This window comes from Cibotium barometz, chromosome 20, assembly GCF_041138505.1.
Source record: "Cibotium barometz isolate CiBa-2024 chromosome 20, ASM4113850v1, whole genome shotgun sequence".
Classification (NCBI taxonomy): Eukaryota; Viridiplantae; Streptophyta; class Polypodiopsida; order Cyatheales; family Cibotiaceae; genus Cibotium; species Cibotium barometz.
Genome location: NC_141065.1, coordinates 36,339,806 through 36,349,592, shown reverse-complemented (window position 1 = coordinate 36,349,592; position 9,787 = coordinate 36,339,806). Strand labels below are relative to the sequence as shown.

At 38.0% G+C, this 9,787-nt stretch overlaps 1 long non-coding RNA gene across 1 annotated transcript; it reads left to right on the top strand.

The window, feature by feature from the left end:
* Positions 1-1,128: 1,128 nt before the first annotated feature.
* LOC147627831 (uncharacterized) lies at positions 1,129-2,508 on the top strand. Its single transcript, XR_015268388.1, has 3 exons — positions 1,129-2,047; positions 2,137-2,283; positions 2,372-2,508. It is a non-coding gene; the product is annotated as an uncharacterized LOC147627831 (long non-coding RNA).
* The last annotated feature ends 7,279 nt before the right edge of the window (positions 2,509-9,787 follow it).

The following is a 9,787-nucleotide window of genomic DNA, read 5'->3' as shown; positions in this document are numbered from 1 at the left end:
ATAATTATATATTAGTCAGCAAAGTAAGGGAAGCAGCACTCATTATATATTATTTTGACTCTCTTATATTTCCTTTCAAGAAATTAATGGAACTTAATTCTCAGTAAAGTAAGGGAAGCGGATATTATATTGAGTTTTATTTCTTTTGAACCAATTAATTGAACTTAGTTCTCTGCAAAGTTAGGGAGTTTAGTAAATAAATTTTCTTTGAAATAATTAATTAAACGTAATGCAGCACTCAAGGTATAGGTCAATATGCAACGCTAAATATATATAGTAGCACTCAAGGTATGCGTGAATATGCAACACTAATTATATATACCGAGTCTCCTATATTATTGATCAATTATATAGTGAGTCTCTATCTCCCTTGAGCTGAAATCTCCACAAAGTAAGGGCTCCCCATTTGTTTAAATTTGAGGAACACATATGTACTCAAACACAAAGGTAGTGGGTTAATGAGTGCTCTCTTAGTCTCAAGAGATGATGTGTGGCGACAACCGGCCATTAATTAATTTGACACCTAAGTTTCACTTTAGTCTTCACCTTAGGGCTGTGTCCCTCACCTGTAATGCTTGGTTCAAGTTGTTAAACTTATAAGAGTTGTAGTCCCATGCAAAGAGGAGAACTACCATATAGTTGAAGAGGTGCATTCAGCAAGGCGAGAGAGGGTACCCCTTTCACTAATACCTTAGTCTTAACACATATGACAAGAAAAAAATTGCAGGGTTATAGGTTTGTTTATGCATAAGGCCTCATGCATAGCTTTATGCATAAGTCCTCATGCATGCTTTATGCATAAGGCCTCATGCATAGTTTTATGCTTAAGGCCTCATGCTTAAGGCCTTATGCATAGTGCTTTATGCATAAGTCTTATGCATACTTTATTCATAAGGCCTCATGCATGCTTTATGCATAAGCTTTAGCATAGCTTGCATAGCTTGAATAGCGGGGTCATTTGACTTAAAGAGCTGAGAAGTCTTCATTTAATAATCATTTTCTAATATTTGATTATTTTTTGTGTTTTGAGGAATGAGATGATTCTCGGGGTCAACTGACTTAAAGATCCGAGAAGTCTTCATTTCATAATATTTTATAAATATTTTCTTTGTTTATATAGATGTGGCATGGGTCCTCGTTCTCTTGTCCCACAGACCCACAAGTTGAGGCTCTCATCAAGTCTCAATGATGGTTTTCTAGGGAGGTAGAGGGCATCTTTGTCTATACTCCCACTCTTGAGCAGTTGTTGGCAGCCTATGCAGCAGGCACCCCTTTACCATCAGGTCTGCCCACATCCCAACAGAGTCCCTTGCCAGGCACTTCACCTACCTTTACATTCATCCCTCATCCATCAGTCCTAGATAGTGCTACAGCATCTCCTACATCTCCACCTCACAGTTATCATGGCTCTCATGAGAGTGGCAGCCATCATCGTAGGGAGGGTAGTCATGGAGATAGTGGCAGCCGTACCTCACGTCACACTAGCACTAAGAGTGGAGGTAGAGGATGCCTAGGGCAGTGCTTTGGGGGTGGGGATAGTTCTTCAGAGTCACCACCACAACATGGTGATATATCATATTATGATATCACAGATGTGGGTGGCATAGTTAATGACTCTCATGGGAAGGAGGTGGTAAACTACTTGCGCCAAGTAGTTTTTACACACTATAAAGACTGCTTTATACATTTTAAGCAGCAAAGGGAGAGCCTAGTGGATGATTGCATTAAAGCTGTCCACAGGAAGAATCCTAATCCTCACGACCAAATTTTTAACAGCAGATAGGTACGAAACAAAATCAAAGACATACTTAAGGAGGTCTCTAGTAAGGAGACATGCAAAGGAGGAAAAAGCCCGAATAGATGCCGGTCAAAATGGACATGGTAAGCCATCTACTACTCATAAGGGGACGAGTGGAAGAAAGCCAAGAAGGAGCTCTTAGAAGGAGTAGTGAACCAACAACAAAGAGAAGCGTGGCGAATACAAATGGAGCGATATGGATCGTCGCAGTTTGGATCTGGAGGTCGTGCATCATGGGAGGCCGAGTTGGTATGTATAGTGCAACTTCATGTCTTTTCTTTTTATGCTCTCTATTTGAGTTGTGTTATAATTGTTGTAATGTTTCTCTTGTGATGTAGTGTGACATTGTGGGCAGAGATCCTACCCTAGCAGAGAGTGGCTACCATCGTCGCCCCCACAGTAGAGGAGATACATGGGATTACCTTCATGATGAAGGGGACATCTCCGAGGAACAATACAATCGAGCAAGGAGAACACCAATACAGGTGATACTTTTTATTTTTATTTATAAAACATGTTTCGACCTTTATAATACTTTCTATTTTTATTTATATATATCTTCACTTTGTGTAGGCACAAGGTGGACAAGAAGGAGGACAAGAAGACTCAGAGAGTGATGACTCCTTCGAGTAGTTGCCCCGCTAGTTTTTCTTCATGCATAGTTTTGGTTTATGTAATTATGTTTCTTTTTCAAGCCTCATGTGGCTACCATCATGTATGGAGAACTTCTTGAATAAGATAATTTTTTTTATCTTCTTTGTGTATCCATGTTTTTATTCAAGCCTTATGTGGCTATGATCATGTACGGATAAATTTTTGTATATAAAATGTAATTTCTCATCTTCTTTAATCAATATTCGAATTGTGTTCACAAACCTTTTTGTGCATATCTATCTTTAATTTAAGTTTTTATATTGATATCTTTGCTGATCTTGATTTGTCTATATACAAAGTAAGCAAAACCTTAAACCAGAGAGCTGCATGTGCAGAAAATGCAGCTACATGTGCAAAAAATGCAATTATACATCTTCACAGGTAGCTCTCTGGAATGTTTTTTTAATTCCAGATCGCGTCTATATGCGCGTCTATAAGCTCGTCTATTATGCAGTAGATGCTCTTATAGATGCGCTTATAGACACGTGTTAGTAGATGCAATTTTAGACGCGCTTATAAATGCGCCCATAACATTTTAAATCACGTTGTCAAAACGTATCTATAAACGCGTCTACGGTTGCTTTTCCTTGTAGTGACACAAAGAGAAAGAAAGATTCCATAAATGTGAAATGCTACTGTTGGAAGGATGTCATCTAGCAAGCAGGCATGTGGCAATTGATTATCCCATAGTTAATAGAGGGCATGGGAATTAAGGGCCTATAAAAAACTAAGGCATATTGTGTCCGGTGATGGAATTTGTGTGGACCCTAAAGAGATAAAGACCATTAGATTATAGCCTAGACCAAAGAAAATTCATGAATTGAGATCTTTTCTTACTATAGAATATTTATGAAAAACAATTCTTACAAAGCACATTACTTAACTGAATTGTTTTAAAAAGCTAATTTTTATCATAGGACTGACATGCCCAAAAAGTCTTTCAATGCTCTTAAGTATGCACTAACCAGGCACCTGTTTTAACATTAACTAATTTCCTTAGACCATTCTTTTGTCTTAATATTCATTTTCTTATCCCATTACCTTAATGAACCATGTGAACAAATAAGTATAGATTTTATTACTATTTTTCCTTTGAGTGCTAATAAGGACGATATGATTTGGACTATTATATGTAGATTTAGCAAGCAAGCTTATTTTATTGCTTGTAAAATGACATTGACTACTTATTAACCTACACATATTTTCATCAAATAAGTGTTTGTGCATCATGGTTTACCAAAGATCATTGTTTTTGGTACACTACAATAGAATGAGGGTGTAGCAATGAAAACAATAACACTTTTATAGCTAAAAGGGTAGGGAGATGTCTAGCCCATTCGCTCTAAAAAAGATGCTATTTTTACTACAATGGGGTTCACTTCTATGCAGCAAAATATTATTGCTGAGCAACAAAATGTTGCTGATATTGAAAAATGATATTTTGCATTTATTTTTGCTGCTCAACAAACAAAAGTACTACGTAATAAAAAAGAGCTAGGTGGCAGACTGGGGAGTTTGCATAGGACTCCCTAGTCTGCCCCAGTAGTGAAAGTACTGCGTAATAAAAAAAAGCTCGGGCAGACTGGGCAGTCTACATAGGACTCCATAGTCTACCCAGCTCTTCCTTTTAAAATACAGACATAGTAAAAGTAACACAACTTCATGTCCTACTCATCATTGGACACATGTAATGTAAACCTTTACAAATACAAAAGAAAGTACAATTTTTGCTTTAGACATTGCCTAGCACTAAAATTTCATTGCTATAAACATTGTGGAGCAATAAAATTTTGCTCTGCTATAAGTGCTACTGAGCAACGAATGGAATCCCTGACATCTGAACAAAATAAATGCTGTTGAAACGCTGCTATGCCCCCGACATGTTGTAGTGTTTCAAGAAGCCTATACAAGCTCTATACATAAGCTCTAGGTTATTTCGACGTCAAAATATTCATCAAATTAGCAGTCGATATCGACGTCGAAATAACCATCGAAGTAGTCATTGAAATATGCATCGATACATAATATTTTTGATGTGTGTTTTGAGAGTTATTTCGATGCCTATTTTGATGGCCACTTAAGTTCATTTTTTTGTTCCAATTCACATTCAAATTTTAAAATTTTTGGCAGCTCGACACCCCAAAAAAAAAGTTTTCAACGACGCTTATACTGACATTTATATTGACGCGTATTTCGATGGCATGGCCACCATCGAAACTAGGTGTTAGAAATAGGTTATCCTGTAGTGGTGGCCCAAACAATGTCTGATGGTGAGAACACACTTTGTAAGCATGTGGGGAGTGGTACTCCACACACTCTTGAGAAGTTAAGACACCATCACACATCATTTGGGCATGAAAGGATTGAGAAAACCTTAAAGAAAATGTGAGATGGAGTCCGAATGACATAAGATGGTGAGAAAACTTTGCAAGTGTGTTTGGGCTCTTTGGGAGAAACCCTTGAAGAAAGTGTGATATGCGGTCCGAAGGACATCTAATGCTCAGCAAAATTTACAAGTATGTGGGGATGGGTCCCCCACACACCCTTGAAAAGTTGGACCGCCATTTGACATTGTTCAAGCAACACATGGTCAACAAGAAAATCTAGATTCTATGCATTTAGGCCATCTTGGGGAAACCCATGTAGAAAACATGAGATGAAGCACCATATCTTAATGAACTTCATGCAATTGGTGACCAAACTTTATAAGTGTGTGGAGAGCGATACCTACTAACACACACTTGGGAACTAGTTTAAGAAAGCCCAAGTTCTGTTTGTTTGGCTTTAAAAAACCTGCATAGAAAACGTGAGATGGAGCATCACATCTCACACGAAAAATGTGTGATAATGACCAAGCTTTACAAGTATGTGTAGGGTATCCCACACACACTTGCAAAGTTTAGCCCACCATCAGACGTCATTCGGGCATGATAAAATCAAGAAAATTTATATTTATATGTTTGGACTCTCTAAGAGAAACCGGAAAACCAAGTGTGAGATAGCACTGTATCTCGCCCGAATGATGTCGGAGTGTGTGGGCACAAACACTTGTAAAGTTTGACCATCCTTGGTCGTTCTGGGAAGATGAGTTCATGAAAACCTGAATGTTATGCATCTCGTCCCTCTTGGAGAAACCCACAGATGGAGCACCATATCTTGATCGATGGTGATTAAACTTTGCAAGTATGTGGAGAAAGGTATCCAACACACACTTGTAAAAAGCTCGACCACCACCATGAGATGTTTTTTGGGCGAATGCAAGTTCAAGAAGACCGATAAGTTGTTTGTTGGGCCCTTTTTGGAGAAATTTGTATAGAAAGCATGAGATGGAGCACCATAGCTCACCAAAATGACATCTAATGGTGTGGGGAATGGTACCCCACATACACAAAGTTTGACCCTACCATCACACATTGTTCGAGCATGTATAGGTATCCCGATCAAGATCCATGCCACTAAAACACGCCACTAACACACTTGGATATCTCAATCTTGAAACTTAGTCGATTGGGATGCATGTCAATGCCACAAGGGGTCTCAGTCTCAAAATACACATAATTTCTTACTTGAATGCAGATTGAGCATGTATTGTAATGCCATGCATTGCAACCATGCCCCTCATGAAATTGACCATGTATTCGGATCGAGATATTAAAGTGCAATCCTAGCCATTAAAATATCTCCATCAAGATACTTAATTATGATCTAGATCATCCACATATACACAATTATGATCGAGATACACCATTTCGCCATGTAACTGATCCATATAACTCGAATGAGATATGGAAATATGATCTCCACCATTGAGATCGCATGTATTTAGGAGCCACATGATAATGTAAAAGAAGTTTGCATTGGGCATGATGATCATGATGAGTAGATCTTATATAGGCTCTTTGTTTCTACACGCTCATATGATATACTACTATTTAGGTAATAAAGCACTCTTATTTGGTATAATATTACCAACAAGTAAAGTCTTTAAATTTTTAAATTTAAGTTTCTTTAAAAGTACATCCTTAACACATATAACATAGTATGTTATGATAGATATTGAATGCTTTATGTTAATTGCTATCACTACTAAAATAGACCACTGACCATGCTTTAACCTAGATGGGACTTTATTACATTGATGTATGCCAAAACACAATCACAATTAGTCCTTACATCGTTCATTGGAATGTGTGACATATATTGAATACAAATAGGATCAACACGTCTCTAGTCTTCATATCAACATGTATCTATTTTAAAATTGGGTCTGTTCTATATTCAATATAGTCCAACCTATGATGTAGACTTCAGAGGGATTCAATAAAACTATATCAAGTAAATTATTAGCATCATAAATGATGCTGTAAATCTATGAGCTAGCTATTTGCAATCCTTATAATTCTTATTCACCCTTCCGTCATCCCCAGCGTCTTCTCCGCCTCCGGCATCTCCCTGCATCGCCGGGTCGACCATCATCCCCAGCCTCTGCTCTACCTCCATCAGCACTCTCGTCACCAGGTCCGGCCTCGTCCGGTCCTCCTCCCTGGTCGCCAGGTCCCTCGCTGCTCCTTCAGGAGGGAGAGGAGCCTGACCTCCTCCCGGACCGACAGACTTTACGTCGATTTCTTTCGATAATTGTTTGCCATTTCGGCATTATCGCACTAAGGTTGCACATAAGAGGCCACGCATCATCTCTTGAGACTGGAAGCACTCATCAATCCACTAGCTTAAAAAATTGCAGGTGGAGAATTCACTTCGAAGCAGCACTGATTATATAATATATTCAGCAAAGAAAGGGAAGCAGCACTAATTATATTGAGTCTCGTATCTCCTTTCAAGTAATTAATTGAACTTAGTGAAATAATTCTTCTTTGAAATAATTAATTTAACGTAATGTAGCACTCAAGGTATAATTTAACGCAACGGAGCACTCAAGGTGTAGGTCAATATGCAATATATATTGAGTCTCCTATACTATTGATCAATTATATTGTGAGTCCTATCTCCGTTTACCTGAAGTCTCCACAAGTAAGGGTTTCCTATTTGTTTAAGTTTGAGGAATACACATGTACTCAAACACGTAATTTTTTAAGCTAGTGGGTTAATGAGTGTTCTTTGGTAGACCTTGCCGTCTCAAGAGATGATGTATGGATGCAACCGGCCACCGGCCATTAATTAATTTGACACCTAAGGTTCACCAAAGTCTTCACCTAATTAGGGCCGTGTACCACCTAGCACTTGCAGTGCTTGCTTCAAGTTGTTGAAGTTACAAGAGTAATAGTCCCATGCAAATAGGAGAAGCATACAACTAGGAAGGTGTTGTACTTGGTTCTTAAAAACCTATAACACGAAAGAAATTGCAGAGTTATTAGTAAAAATTTTACACCCTTCTTACAAAAGGAAGACCTTCCGCTTATGCTAGAAAGGCCCTAAGGACCCCTGGTCATAAGCATCTTTTGAAAGACCTTGCTATCATCTACACCATCTTACAAAAGATAGGTCATGTTTTTATGGTATTGAGAGATGTGTGTGCCGACTAACCCTATGGCCCTCTGGTCATAGGCCTATTGTACATGGTCTTGTTATTTTCTACATCCCTCTTGTAGCACAAGAGAGGTCTAGCATTTCTTTTATTGAAATATAGTATGTGGCCTTGCCTTACTTTGAACATGGGCCTCTTGTGAAGGGCCTTATTATCAATTCTACACCCCTCTTACACAAGGAATGACTTCCCCTCATGCTGGGAAGGCCCTAAGCATCTAGTGAAAGACCTAGCTATCATCTACACAATCTTACAAAAGATAGGTCTTGTCATTATGGTACTGAGAGATGTGTGTTTCAACTAACCTTATGGCCACCCGGTCATAGGTCTCTTGTACATGGTTTTGCTATTGTCTACACCCCTCTTGTAGCACAAGAGAGGTCTAGCACTTCTTTTATTGAAATATAGTATGCGGCCTTGCCTTATTCTAAAGAGAGTAGTCTCCTAGTGATAGGCACAAATCCATTAAGAGTAAAGGAGATCTGTGTTGAAAGGGACCCCATGCCCCTTGGGACAACTCTACACCCCTCTTGTAAAAGGAAGGCCTTCCCCTCATGCTAGGGTGACCCCCCTAAGGTCCCCCAGTCATAAGCACCTTGTGAAATATATTGCTATCATCTACACTATCTTACAAAAGATTGGTCTTAACTTTATGGTACAAGTGTAAGGGGTTTTTAAAATACTCCTTGAACGCACATGATACATAGGCATCCCCACTTGACCATAGAGGTTATTAGTAATGCATGGCCATGCAAACCCGTGCAATTGTAATGATTCCTTGATTTGTTAACTCCTTTGTCCAAAATCTTCTGTTTTTTTTTAATATTTTTCCAAAATGCTTCTCCTTACAAAGCTTTGATACCACTATAAAGACCTTTATGAGATTTAGAGAAGAATTCTATTTCTCAAACACATAAATTAGAGCAAACCTTAGACTTGGGGCAAATTAAAGGCATGAAACTTACACAAACAAAAAAAAAACATGAGAGCTTGAAAATAAGTAAGAGATTACCATTGACACAAGATTGGGTTCAATCTTCCCTGGATGACTATCGCCCATTGTACCACTCATGCATATTTATATGTATTAAAAGCTTACTTTTCAAAAAGATAACTCAAAAAATAAAGCACACCACCTTTTTGAGTTTTTGAGTGTAAAAGATCTTCTAAACATATAGGAAGTTATAAATATAAAGTCTTGGGTTTACCAAAAGTATAAATACTAATTGGTAATATACAAAGAATTCAGGCCTTAACCTTGCAAAAATATTAATACCAGAATATGTAACCATAGTAGGTATTCACATTTCTTCCAAAATATCTCGTTATGGTACAACAAATGTTCCACCCACTGCGACTAACAAAATATTCTACCACTCAATCATTTCCTATATCCAAAGTAATATTAGTTAGCACATAAAGTCGATTAAACACATTCATCTTGACTATATCATACTAGCATATAGCATAATTAATTAAACCCATAAATGTTGGAAAATCCGAGCGCTTCACCTAAGCATATGTACATGTTGCATGTGAGTTCATCAGGAGGGGTTTATTAATTTAATAAAGTTACAAAATTACATTTGTAAGATGAGGTTTTAAAACCAATTACTGTAAGTTTATGAAAAAAAAGGGGTCATTTTATTCATTAAAGTATGTAAGTGTAAGGGGTTTTTTTAATACTCCTTGAACGCACGTGGCATCCCCACTTGACCATAGAGGTTATTAGTAACGCGTGCCCATGCAGACCCATGCCAATGTGGCCACATGGTCAGGCCCCAAGTTAGGGT